Source organism: Notamacropus eugenii, chromosome 6 (genome assembly GCF_028372415.1).
Source record: "Notamacropus eugenii isolate mMacEug1 chromosome 6, mMacEug1.pri_v2, whole genome shotgun sequence".
NCBI classification, from domain to species: domain Eukaryota; kingdom Metazoa; phylum Chordata; class Mammalia; order Diprotodontia; family Macropodidae; genus Notamacropus; species Notamacropus eugenii.
In genome coordinates, this window is record NC_092877.1 from 67,002,460 (window position 1) to 67,017,353 (window position 14,894).

Here is a 14,894-nt window from a genome sequence, read left to right on the forward strand (position 1 = left end):
CTGGATGTATGCTACCTTGTCTGTGTCCTTTCTAAAATGTAACATCCAGAATCTAGCATTGTGCTCCAGATACAAACAGACCAGGGCAGAATACAGTGGGATGATCACCTCTTTCTTCCTATACATGCTGCATGGTCTAGATTAACAGTATCATTTTGGGCACTGCCACATAACCTTCTTGACCCCTTTTGAGTTTTCATTGTCTTAAGTTCCCAGATATTTTTTCCAGAATAATTCTGTCTAAACATTCCTGCCCTATGTTGAACTTTAGAAGTTATTTGGCCTGATTATAGAAGTTTATTTTTAAGCTGTATTACATTTCAAAATATATCTGACCCATTTTTTTCCCTAGCTTGTGAATATCCTTTTGGATCATGATTCTGTCAAATAGAATTGCTAATTGTCCCTCCCAGCTTTATGTTACCTTTAGATTGGGCAAACAAGCTCTCCATTGATCAATCAATCAATCAACAAGAATTTATTCAGCATCTCCTCTGTGCCAACTGGATTCTGGGTTTATAAGTACAAGAAGCCATTCTGTTGAGTGAGTGATAAAAGTTCAGAAACCAGATCACAAGAAGTTGGGAGACAAGGAAAGAGGAAGTGAGAGTAACAAATGTAGACTTTTTTTCTGTAAGAGTTGGGCTGAGAAAGGGCGGAGGAATTTAGGATGTTAGTTTAATATGCATTCACCAACTGAAATACCTTTTTCTACAAAAAATTTTCCTTGAAACCAGGAAAGAGAAGCAAGTTATCCTTTCTTTGCACGCCTAAAGCAATTCATACTTCTCTTATGGCACTTAACTTATCTATCACATTGACTTAAAGGGTTAGCTCCCCCTTAATTTTCTACCAAGACCTATGTTAGTAGGGGGTGCTTGGAGAGTATTTATTCAAGGCAAATGGTTGTGTGTTAACAATATAAGAGTAATATAAAAGACAGAACAGAAAGAAAGAGGACATTTTTCACCATTGGTGAAACCAATGCTTATTGTTTGGATCACACAAAAGTTTAGTAGTATTATTGATGTAAAAAAAAAAAAAAACCTTTTTGTGAAACTGAGCTAATTGACTTGCTTAAGACCCCATAGGAAGTTAATGGTGTGGTTAAAAATAAATCTATTCTTTTCCTACTCTCAAACTAATGTTCTATCCATCACCTGACCACAAATGGCATTCTGCTCATGAGGGAGGTCACCCAGAGAGTTTCTGAATTAAGAATATACTCTTTCACTTCTAGCTTCATAGAGTGTAAGATTCTGACATTGGCCATGAGATAGACTTTTTGGTTCAGTCATTTTCAGTTATGTCTGACTCCATTTGGGATTTTCTTGGCAAAGATACTGGAGTGGCTTGCCATTTCTTTCTCCAGCTCATTTTAACTGTAACTGAAGCAAACAAAGTTAAGTGACTTGCCCAGGGTCATCCAGCTAGTATGTGTCTGAGGCCAGATTTGAACTCAGGAAGATAAATCTTCCTGACTCCAAGTCCATTATTCTATCAACTGCACCACTGAGGTGACATCTGTGGGCAAGATGACCTTGAAAACCCTTTTAATCACTGAGATTCTAAGTCTACAAAAATGGAGAAATTTCCCAATTTCTTCCAAACATAAAGAGATTAGGTATGGTATTCCTCTTTTGCTACCCAAATGGTCCCAAGCAGTGGCTCCTAGATATCTGAGAACTTAGCCAATATTAAGACATTAAAATTCTCTCCATCCTCTGTACTCTCCTCTTTTTCTTCAATCTCTTTGGACCCTATAATGGTACAGCTGTGTCAGATCTGGGTCTTATTTTCACAGAATCACAGAAGCTCACAGTGGGAGTGGTCCTCAGAAAACATCTAGTCCAGTCTATATACAAAAGAGAAATTTCTATTAGAATATAAACTCATTGAGACTAGGAACTGTCTTGTTTTCTTAATTTTATATCCCTAGCACTTAGCCCAGTGCCTGGCACAAAGCAGATGTAGTGAGTACTGAGGAAAAGCTTTGTCTCTCTCTCTCTCTCTCTCTCTTTATCTCTTTCTCACTTTCTCTCTCTGTGTATTTACATATATAGATAGACATTGATATCAATACTGATATCTATACAGAAAAATCAACAGCTATCTATTATCTAGGCAGCTAGGTGATGCAGTGGATAGAGTGCTGGATCCGGAGTCAAGAAGACATGAGTTTAAATTTAGCCTTACATGCTAGCCGTAAAACCCTGGCAACTCACTTAACCCTGTTTGCCTCAGTTTGCTCATCTGTAAAATGAGCTGGAGAAGGAAATGGCAAACCACTCCAGTATCTTTGATGAGAAAATCCGTGGCTGGGTCATGTAGAATTGGGCATAACTAAAAACAATTGAACACCAGCATCGATGTCTATATCCATATGTATATCTATACATATCTAATAAGACTATAAAGTGGACAGGGTAGAACTTTTAAGTTCCATTTTACAGATAAGGAAACTGAGACTCCAAAAGGTGAAGTCATTTGTCCAATGTGACACCCCATGGTTCACAAGAGCCAGGATTCAGCCTCCAGTTTTCTGGCCCAATGGAAAAAGCCCTGGCTCTGAAGAGAGAAGGCCTGGATTCAAATCGTACCTCTGATACTTCTTATATAAGTAACTCTGGGAAAGTCACTAGATCCTTCTGGACTTCAATTTTCTCATCTGTAGAATGGAGTGGATTCAATGGCTTTTGAAATCCCTCTGAGCTCTTGATCTCTGATCAACTTCCTCAAACTCGATAGCTCAGTCTCTCTATCTCCTTACATCCTGTTTTGATCTTTGTGAGTTGAAACTCCTAAGCCTTTTCAGCAGGTATCTTTGCATGAGTTTCCTTATCCTCAACTCCCATTCCATGGTCTACAATCTGTTTAAGAAGCTAAATCCTACAATGAGTCTCTCCTGTTGAGCTACAAATACTGTTTCTCTGAAGTGGTGAGTTTAAAAAGATCCTGGATGAGTTGTAACTAGTAGGTTATCTTGAGATTCTCCTGGAGACAGATAAGCATGGTAAATAGGCAACTAATTTGATTTTGTATCTCGGGTTTTGAGATTACTTTTCAGAGACAGCAAGTGTAGTCATTACCCTCTCTCTGCCTCCAGAAGAAGAGCAAGACATGAAGTCTGCCGATTTAAAAGTCTTTGTTCACAAAACATTGCCATGTCCCCTTTCCCCTGATCCACAGGAATAGCTTTATGATTTGGACATGTAGTGATGATACATTTCTAAAGCAAGGTCGTATGAAAACAAAGTGGTTCAGTGGTTTAAAGAAAATAGAAGCAGACTTGGAGATAGAAGAAGTCACAGATTAAAGTCACAAGTGTTTTTATTCATAAAATGAGGATGATGATCCATTGTAAACTGTTGTCAGGTAGTTCAAGTAAGAATACACAGATGCAGGAAGGTGTCTCTCTCCCTGTTCCCCTCCAGTCTGATGCCTGGATGTGTTCAAGTTGTCTTATTCTTTTCTCTTCCTCTTCCTTCTCTTCTTCTTTTCTTTTTTTTAATGGTGCCAATTTTAAATAATTTTTATTCTCCAGGACAAGAATTGAATTTCCACTTGTTTACAGTACTGATAAAGTGCAATGTTGTTCACTTCTCTCCCCTCTGCACACATTCAAGTATTCAGAATGCCCAGATTACTCAGTAGCTTAAATGTTACTTTTAAACTGCTACTGCCTTGGCTACAAATTTTGAGTCCTTCAATTTTTGGAAAAGCTGCGTGGAATGCTCTTTCTTCTGTTGTTTAGTCCACCTCTTCAATTGTGGGTCCAGAAGAAGCACCTCCAGATGGGGCTGCTTCACCCCCTGGGAATCCACCAGGCATGCCTCCTGGCATGCCCCCTGCACTCTGGTACAGCTTGGTAATGATGGGGTTGCAGACCTTCTCCAACTCTTTCTGCTGATGCTCAAATTCTTCCTTCTCAGCAGTCTGGTTCTTATCCAGCCAGTTGATTATTTCATTACATTTGTCAAGGATCTTCTGTTTGTCTTCATCACCAATTTTGCCTTGCAGTTTTTCATCCTCCACGGTAGCTTTCATGTTGAAAGCATAAGATTCAAGAGAATTCTTGGAAGACACCTTGTCTCTTTGCTTCTCATCCTCAGCCTTGTATTTCTCAGCCTCCTGGACCATACACTCAATGTCTTCCTTGCTCAGACATCCTTTATCATTGGTGAAAGTAATCTTGTTCTCCTTGCCTGTGCTCTTATCCACAGCAGAAAAACTGAGAATGCCATTTCCATCAATGTCAAATGTTACTTCAATCTGAGGAATATCTCTGGGTGCTGGGGGGATTCCTGTAAGCTCAAATTTGCCAAACAGGTTGTTATCCTTTGTCATTGCCCTCTCACCTTCATAAACCTGAATAAGCATACCAGGTTAGTTGTCCGAATAGGTGGTAAATGTGTGTGTCTGCTTGGTGGGGATGGTGGTATTATGTTTGATCAGAACAGTCATAACTCCACCAGCAGTTTCAATTTCAAGGGAAAGAGGAGTGACATCCAACAGCACCAAGTCCTGCACATTCTCAGATTTATCTCCAGACAAAATGGCAGCCTGGACAGCTGCACCATAAGCAACAGCCTCATCAGGAGTGATACGCTCGTTGAGCTCCTTGCCATTGAAGAAGTCTTGCAAAAGCTTCTGGATTTTCCGAATTCGAGTGGAACCACCCACTAGGATGATGTCATGAATCTGTGATTTATCTAGCTTGGCATCTCTTAAGGCCTTTTCCACAGGGTCCAGTGTGCCACGGAAGAGATCAGCATTCAGCTTTTCGAAACGGGCTCTAGTGATTGATGTATAGAAGTCAATACCTTCATAGAGGGAGTCAATCTCAGTACTGGCCTGGGTACTAGAAGAGAGGGTGCGTTTTGCACATTCACAAGCGGTGTGAAGACGGAAAACAGCCCTCTTGTTCTCACTGATGTCCTTCTTGTGTTTTCGCTTGAACTCTGCAATGAAATGGTTGACCATTTGGCTGTCAAAGTCCTCCCCACCCAAGTGGATGTCCCCAGCTGCGGACTTGACCTCAAAGATGCCATCTTCAATGGTAAGAATGGAGACATCGAAAGTACCACCTCCAAGGTCAAAGATCAACACATTTCTCTCGGCATCAACCTTTTTGTCCAAGCCATAAGCAATAGCAGCAGCAGTTGGCTCATTGGTGATTCGGAGTACATTGAGACCAGAGATGGTTCCAGCATCTTTGGTGGCCTGATGTTGGGAATCGTTGAAATAGGCTGGCACTGTGACAACAGCATTTGCGACGGTCTTCCCAAGGTAAGCTTCAGCAATTTCTTTCATCTTGGTCAAAACCATAGAAGACACTTCCTCTGGATAGAAACTTTTGGTCTCCCCTTTGAACTCCACTTGGACCTTAGGCCTCCCTGCATCATTCACCACTGTAAAAGGCTAGTGCTTCATGTCTGACTGTACAACTGCATCATCAAATCTGCAACCAGTCAGACGTTTGGCATCAAAAACTGTATTGGTGGGGTTCATTGCAACTTGATTCTTTGCAGCATCACCAACTAAATGTTCTGTGTCAGTGAAGACAACATAGCTGGGGGTGGTCCTGTTTCCTTGGTCATTAGCAATGATCTCCACTTTCCCATGTTGGAAGACTCCCACACAGGAGTAAGTGGTGCCAAGATCAATGCCAACTACAGGTCCCTTCAACATGGTTGCTGGGGAGTCAGGGGTTGTAGCTGACCGCTGTGGAGAAAGAAGAGCTGCTGCTGTGCTGAGTAACCTCATTTTCTTTTCAAAAGAGAAATAGAGATTCTTTGGTTTTTACCCCTTCCAACTAAAGATGTACTTAACAGCTATCCATAGCAACCATGAGGTCAGATGTGCAGCAGTCATGCTAAGCCAGAAAGGATCAATTCTTCGCACAGACTACTGGGAACACTAAACCAGTAAGGAGTGGACCAGAGACATCAGCCTCAAAACACCACCAAAAATCATCAATGGTTCAGCAGTATCAGAGGAGTTGCCCTTCTATGTCTCTTTACATGTGTCTCCTGCATATGTCCATTCTTCTCATAGAGAATATGTATATTTGTGAGAGGCTATGACCCAGAATCACAGGGGAAATATTTCATTGCTACTTTGCTTAGGAAGTTATTTTGTTAAATACTTTTGTTTTAAATTAATTTTGTCAGCTGGTAGACTAATGAAGGTAATTATTTATTCATGGGGGTGGGGTTATGCCCAATCAAAATTTCCAATTTTGAAATGCATTGATTCTGTCATTAGGAGATAATCAATCCATCAAAAAAACATTTGTTAAGCAGTTACACAATAAGAAGATATTATACTCTTAGTATATGTCAAGCATAGTGCTAAGTAATAAGATATTACAAAGAAAGACAAAATTGACCTGCCTTCAAATACCTACTATGTACCAGGCACTATGCTAAGTGCTAGGATAGGACATGAAGAGAATAGTTCCTTCCCTCCATCAAGGGAGATAACATATACAGACAGAATCCAGTGAGAGCTGTTGCTGTCACTAGTGGTGTAAGTAAGAAGAAAAAAGATAAAGCCAATCCTGTCTCAGAGTTTTATTGGGAAATCCAAATCATATGAAGACACTCTGAAAAAGTATGAGGGGTATGTAAGGGATTAATTCTGTTTATATATTATTATTTTAGCAGGAACCATCCTGCTAAACCATTCTTTCTGGAGTATGGCCCATGAGTTTAACTTTAATAGTGGGAATTTCTGGACCAGGACAGTATGACAGAAGACTGATGGTAGAAGTATTTAGGTAGTAACTATCAGTTTGCACTGCTCATCTCCATTTATGGAGAGGATATCTTCTGTCCCACCTGACCAACATGAGATCAGCAAAGGATAAAGGCATATTTTATCCACATAGCATTTTGCAATTTACACATTGAATTAATATGCATGTACCCAGTAGAACACTACAATAACCTTTATAGATAGGCAGAACAGGGGTCATTATCTCAACTCTGTATGAAGAAATTGACAGCGGTTAAATGGTTTACTCTATCTAGTGATAGATAGAGACAGGAGAGGAGAGGAGAGGAGGATTCAGTGACTTCTCTCCTTGGATGATAGATAAAGAAATGGAACTCAGGTTTCCTGGCCTCAGTCTGGAATTATTTTAATACACTGAGCTGCCTTTACCTAGAAGAAATGAAGAAAAATATGTTTTTGTATGATCCTTTTGGTTTGTTTGTTTGGTGCAGACCTGTGAGTTTATCTTATCGAGAACTTCTTGTACGGAAACTCCCTTCACTGATGTCAGTCTTCAATACTTCTCTAACATACTGTCTTAGATGCCTGGAGCATGGAGAGATTAAGTAACCAGTGTGTCAGAGAAAGGACTTTAACCTAGACCTCCCTGACTCCAAGACTAGACTTCTATCTACTTTGCTGCAGGAGAAAAAGATGGGATGGGATCCTGTTTTGCCAGGCATACACTGCCAAAGGTCCTGAATTATTAAATCAATTGTCTGTCATTTGTAGGGAGGAACTGCTGTCAGGTGGTGAGGCACAGACAGTGCTAAAGCCTCTGTATGACTCCCCTAGTGCAAAATGCCCTCTCCTTCTTAGATGGAATAAAGGCTTTGAAAGCCCATATTGTCTCCAGGATACCTTGATTATCATCCCATCCTGCTGTGCTCACAGCATTATTCTTATGCCAATGCAGGTGATGTATTTTATGGGCTTTCCTGCTGGTATTGACATTTTCCTTTGTGAGGACCTGTTTTCTAAGAAACTCTACTTTGGATTTTTGTTTGTCAGTAGAACGGGTAGGGGGAGGCCAACCATGTCATGGGCTTATGGAATCATGGGGCGATCAATGCTCAGACATTAATTGTATTTTTTCTCTACTGTTTTATCCCTAATGCAGGAGAGTAGATGGTGAGAAGGGGGTGTAATTTCAAGATGGAAATAGATAGCTTCAAACTTTCTTTGCAAAGGCTTTCTCATGGGCAACACAGTATGGGTTGAAAGTAGAGAGCTCGGTTAGAAACCTGTCCCTTCTACTTACAATTTCTATAACTATATTTCTAGGGCAACATAGGGGTAGTAATATTAATAACTCAAATTTATATGGTACTCTAAAGTTTTCAAAGCTCTTTGTATTCATTTATTAAGATTCAAAAATACTACAAGATAGACATCAGATATTACTCTCTTCATTTTAACAAAGTCAGGAAACTGAGACTCAGGTGAAATCACTTGCCCATAGCTAATCAGATTGAAAGGTGAGATTTTAGCTCAGACCTTCCTGACTCCAGTATTCCATCCTTTTAAGCCACATTGTCTTTTGGGTAGCTCTAACATTTGCATCTCTTGCCATAGCTTATTTCTAGGACAAAATGCTAGTACGCATTCATGGTGGAATTTCCTACATTAGAGAATTTCTCACTAAGATAAGAAGCAGACCTAGGGAATAAATAAATGCAATAGATGGATAGCTAGATGAATAGAAGTACATTTGTCTGAGGTGCTGAACATCTTGAAAGAGAAGTAGATAAAGAACCAAATGGTTTCATCAAGACCAGGTCATGTCAAAATAACTTCCCTATCCCTATGAAGGATTCCTGAAGATGAGGGGAAATCTGTGGATACAGTTTACATAGATTTTAGCAAAACTAAAATATTTTTTATTATTATTATTTTTTTATTTTATATATTATATATTTTATTATTATTGTGGATAAAATCAAGGGATGTGAATTTGCCAAGAATGCAATTAGATGGATTTTTAACTGGTTCCCTGGCTGGACTTAAAGAGTAGCTGTTGATGGTTCAAAGTCAACATGGCTAAAGGTATGACTTGGACTTTCCCAAAGATCTGTGCCATTTAACACTTTATCCAATGATATGCATTAAGGGATAGATGGCATACTCATTAAATCTACAGACAACATGAAGCTAAAAGGAAGAGCCAATACATTGAATGACAGGGACAGGGTCCCAAAGGACACTGAGAGGTCAGAGCATTGAGCTGAATTTAAAAAGATGAAAATCAATATTGACAAATGCAAACTTTTACACCTGGATACAGTAAATCAACTCAAATGTGCAAGATGAGGCGATATGATTAGAGAGTAGCTATTCTCAAAAAGATCTGAGGGTTTTAGTGGCCCATGAGCTCAACTTGAGTCAGCAACATGACGAAGCAGCCTGTGATTTTAGGCTACATTCAGAGATACATGGTTTTCAGAAGCAGGGAGGTGGTAGTCTCACTGTACTCTACTTTTATCACACCTCATCTGAAGTGTTCCATCCTGGGCACTATGAGTTAGGAAGGATACTGGTAAACTGTGAAGAGTGTCCTGACAGGTACAACCAGAATGCTGAAAAACCATGTCATGTAATGATTGGCTGAAGGACCTGGGAATGTTTAGCCTGAAGAAGAAAACTTCAGGGTGGAAACAGCTGTCTTCATCTTTTAAGGACTGTCACGTGCAGAAGAAAGGACACTTGTTTTGCATGACCCCAAGAGGGCACAGCCAGAAGAAATAGGTGGAAGTTTCAGAGAGGACAATTTAGCCCTGATGTCAGGAAAAAACAAATTATCAATTGAAGTAAACAACTTCCTAAAGTCTTCCTAAAAAGAGAGAGGCATCCTCTTTCTTGGAGGTCTCTAAGTCAAGAGTGGATACTACTTTGGGGGCATGTTAGAGGGGGCTTTATTTTTAGATATAGGTTGGATTGGCCAATAAGACCAATCAGTTAACAAGCATTAATTAAGTACCTCCTGTGTGCCAGAAACTGTGATATGTGCTGGGGTTATAAAGAAAGAAAAAAAATAGTTTTGCTCTCAAGTAGCTTACATTCTAACAGAGGCCTAAATTCTTCTCCAACTCTAAACTTCTATGGTGATTTATAAAGTACTTTCCAAAAATCAGGCTATGAGGTAAATAGTACAATTGTGATTTCTAACTTTTACTCTTTAAAAATATAAATGGTAGAGATGGTGTGGACCTGCCTTGGTAAAGGTAGTTGCCCCATCTTGGAGTTGCCCACATCAATGAAATCACAAGGCCAGTCCCTATTTCCATGCTTAACTATTTTCAGAGGCCACATAGTGATAGATTTGGGACTCCATATCTTAGCTTCTTTTACTTTAACACTATGGTCAGGGGGTCCAGGAGAATTACTGGACCTTAGCCCTTGGACAAGTAAGGTGACCTGTAGTTTGTGTATTTTCCCCAGGTCCTTGCCCTGCCATCCCAGGCATCTTTGTCCAGTAACATGACATCATAAGATCTTGCCTTATGTGCTTTGGGGACATCATTGAGCCCAGAAGAATGTGAGATACAATGGCTATGATGATAGAAACTACTTCTTCAGAAGGGCAGAAGTCAGTGGTCATGTATCTTTACTTAGATCCATAAGATCATAAACATTGGAGCTGAGATTGGTCTTGGACATCATCTAGTAGAACCCTGTCTTGTTACATCTGACCATCAGAAGGAGGAAGTGATTTTCCCAGCATTACACAATTACTAAGTGACAGATGAGAGACTAGTGATATTGGAAATAGAATTGGAGTCAAGAGAACTGAGTTCTAATCCAATATAATAAATACTTATTCAGTACCTGTTATATGCAAAGCACTGTGTTATGTTCAAGGTCTCAGTTAATCAGTCTGTGAAATAGAGTTTGGAGTAGATGACCTCTAAGACCTATTCAACCCTAAGTTTCTATAAAATGAGCAGTTGAGTCTTATTCACATTTCACAGGTGATGGAATTGAGGCAGAGAAAGGTTGAAGAACTTTCTAAGGGTCACAATCAGTAAGTATCTAAGGTTGGATTTCAGCTCAGATCCTCCTGATGTTCAGCACTCTATCCAACGTCACATCTAAAAGTCTTATTTAATAGTGCTGAGATATTAATTCCTGAAAACAGATCCATGCTTTAACCTTCCCATAGGCACTTGCATTGGAAATGATGACCCCAGGATACAGTGTGGGATAATTCAAGTTGTCCTGGCTTGGGAGCAGCCCTGGGTTTGTTTGGAGATTCTATTGCTTAGTGTCTTGGGCTAGACACTCAAAATTCTCTGAGGCTAAATTTCCTCTTCTGCAACATGGAGTTAATAATACCGCACTTGACTATAGCAGAAGGTCATTGTGAAATTAAGATGAGATAATATATGTGAAAATGCCTTTAAAACAGTGTGAACTTATCAGAAATTATTAGGAAGACATATCAAGCTACACATCATGACTCTTCATTGGTGATGGTTTCTGGTGCTCTGTAAGCATGATGGAAGAAGGGATTTAATGGTAGGGAATCTTGGAGTATAATTCAACACTCATCTTGGTCAATTCCTCTAAACCAAGCTTTAGGATGCAAGGGTGTAATGGAACTAGTTTGAATTCACTCTCAAGATTGTTAAATTTTTGGCATGAGCATTTACATTCTGGAAATTGATAAATCACAACTCTTATTTGTTCTGTTAATTGTCTAGACTTGAGAAAGTGATGGAGAATTAAGCTGGAACGTATGTTGTGGGACATTTTTGTTTTGGAGAACTGGTTGTTAAACACTTACTGACATACCACTGTTTTGGCCATGTAATCTTATTTCTTAATTCCAGAAATCCATTCCAATGTTGGAATATTAAGTATTTATATAGTTATAGAATTTATACACACAAAGTTTACCAATGCATTTCCTGAAAGCAACATCTCTGAAAAATAATATTATCCTTATTCTACAGTAAAGAAACTGAGGTTCATAAAGTGATTCACACTACAACAAACAGTGGAGAAATAATAGAGCAGCCATGAGAAGCCAAGGTCAGCCCTAAATCCCAGGCCAGGGATCTTTTCACTGCAACATAATATCTTCTATAATTTTTCCCCTTTCACACCTTTAGCTCACCTTTGTTAGCTCTATTTTTGTATGATCAAGCCCCAAAAGTTAGCCCTACCACCAGTGGGATTGGCAACAAGTGCTTCTTCACCTGAGGTCTATGATTTTAATAATAATTATTATAATAATTTTATTTCAATATGATTGATTTCCTTTGTATCATATTCCTATGAAGGTTATTTTTATTCACTTAAAAATTACGCCAAGAAGAGTTTCATAGACTGCCAAGAGATAGTCAAGAACCCCTGGAAGGAGATTCAGGAATGTTCTTAGAGCAAATCATTCCTGGTCTCTCCCAAAACACTCAGAACACAATTGAAGAAGTAATAGAATCTTGATGGCTCTTCTTCTGAGTTCAGCTGACAAATGACACCTCTTAGCCTCAGTTCCACTCCCACCCCTCTCAAATAGCAAATTGACTATCCTCTGCACCTCCTAAAGTCAATGACCTCTGTCTGCCCCAAGGACGTTGTTGTGTCTATAGTGAATCAGAAAACAGGAGACATAGTAATGCCTGCATAGGGAAGCTATGCTATAAGATAACAGTACATGGAGAGGGAAGCTAGATTATAAGGCAAAAAGCCATGAAAATAGATATATGTGTGGCCTCAGTGAAATGTATGAGGGCTTGGGGTATTGTAAACATGGAATTGTCCTTTCCTTGGGACCATCTTCACAGGCCTGTCATTTGTGAGCCGTGCAGAGCAAGATTTAATAGTCAGGGAAATGAGAGAGAGGAAAAGACATTTCAAGAAACTGCATTAACAAAATCACGTCATGTCATAGAGCTGCAAGAGACCTTTGAGACAAAGGCAGTGGGGAAATATTGACTCCATCCAACATGTGCTTCTAAATAGTGCCTGAAACTGCTGGATCCCTAGGAGTGTGAGGTATGAACTTGGCGAATAATAATTACCATTGTTACAGCTGTTTTATTGGGATTTTATTTATATTCATGTCGACTCCTTACTTAGCTAGATCAGCGATCTCATCCAGGGTTACTCCTTCCACTGTTAGAGAATGTAATTCTCCATGCATTTTCATCTTCTAGGATTCTTGTTCCTCATATTTGTACAAATTTACTTATAAAAAGCCCATACAAAATACTGGCAACTACTCTTTAGGATGGAAAGAAACAAACATTTATTAAACATCTACCCTTGTGTTAAGCACTTTACAAAAATTATCTCATTTAATTCTCATAACAACTCTGGGAGTAGGCTACTATGATTATCCCCATTTTAAAGTTGTGGAAACCAGGGCAGGCAGAGGTTAAGTTGTGCAAGGTTACACAATAAATTCTGGGACAGGACATGAGCAGCCATTATAATAGCCACTATCAATGATTACCAACCTCTAATGGAAGGTCTTCAGTGAAATAGGGATGGAAGTCATTATTCATGACTGCAACTTCTTACTATCTGGGGCTATGCAAAGGAATTTCCTCTTCTTCATAGCAGTAATTTAAATGTTTGGAGATAGCTATGATGTCAAACAGACAATATGGTATAGTTGATTGAGAACCTTCCTCAAAGCCAGGAAGACCTGGGTTTAAGTCTTGCCTCTGGCATATACTAACTGGGTGACCCTGGGCAAGTTGCTTAACCTCTCTGTGCTCTTGGCAGCTTTCTAAGACTATGAGATGCAAAGAAAGTGCTGGCCTTTCATCTCCTGAGAGTTCCCAATTTGAATGAAATTACAGATCTAGTCCCTATCTTTAGTATGTTCCCTTAAGGTTTTCCATGCTAAACACCCCCAATTTTTCCAAGTAATTCTATATATTCCAACTAATATATGGGGCAGTTTCAGTTTGCCTCACCCTTCCAGTCAATTCCTCTGAGACATTCTGGTTTGTCAGGGACTTCCCCATATTGTGGTGCCAATAACTAAAAATGGTATCCACACATACTATGAACAGAGCCATGAACAGTGGTCTTAGCGTATCCTTCCACATAAACACTGTTCTTTCATTAATGTAGCTTGATATTAGAAATTAGGCTATGTAGGGATTATATCTGCCCAATCTGCAAGAAAAACCACTGAGGCAGAGCTCTAAGCCCAAGGTACTTTGTTAAAGTGTCCATGGTCCCCTCTAATGACTTGGAGCTCAGATCTTCCTCATCATCTTAGATGCCCCCTTTTCCCCAGGGTCTTATTTTTATAAGAATTGATAAGAGATTTGATACATGAGACCTCAAGAGGCTAAACAAAATACAGAATCCCATTCATTAATAGACTTTGCATGAAGGTCTAAAAAAGGATGTATCAGCTAGAAATGTTATGTTAGGAGTGGGAGACCTCAGGTTGGACAAAAGCACAGGACATTTCCACTGACTAAGTGGTTGTAAGATGGTTACCTGCTCATGCCGGACAAGAGAAAGTGGTCCAAAGGTACAAAAATAAGTTGAGGGACTTTCCATGTAATTGAGTCACCTCTGCCACACTGGGCTTGGTCATCATGACAAGGCAAAACAAGGGTAGAAGGCCTGTAATTAGACTCCTACAATTAAGCAAGTGAACTTACAACCTGCAGTTCATAGCTCTGGGGCCCAGTATGCAGAACTTATAATCGCTACCCCTACAGAATAATATTGAACTGATTAATAGTAATTGGAATAAAGTAGGGGTTCAAATGAATCATTTCTCATAGCTGCATGACACAGTGTTGACTCATATTAAGCTTTTTTGTCCCTAAAATTCCCTACATTTTCTCATACACTATCGTCTGGCAACAAATCCATATTCCTTGACCACTTGAATTTTTGAAAACAAGTATCAGACTTTGTATTTATCTCCTGCTGATTTTATTTTATTAGATCAAAAATCATTATTTCAGGAATTTTGCAGAGTCTTTGGATCCTGACTTATCACCTATTTCTTATAGCATTATGTCATCCATAAAGCATGCTATGTTTTTATCCAAATCATTAATAAAAATGTTGAACAGCATGATGTCAAAGTTTCTATGGCCTTCCACTATTGATTTCCCTTCAAGATGACAGTGATCCAT

General features: G+C 39.3%; 1 pseudogene; it reads right to left on the reverse strand.

Annotated features, from left to right (window-relative positions):
* Positions 1 to 3,719: 3,719 nt before the first annotated feature.
* LOC140510163 (heat shock cognate 71 kDa protein-like) lies at positions 3,720 to 5,691 on the reverse strand (annotated as a pseudogene).
* Positions 5,692 to 14,894: the final 9,203 nt, after the last annotated feature.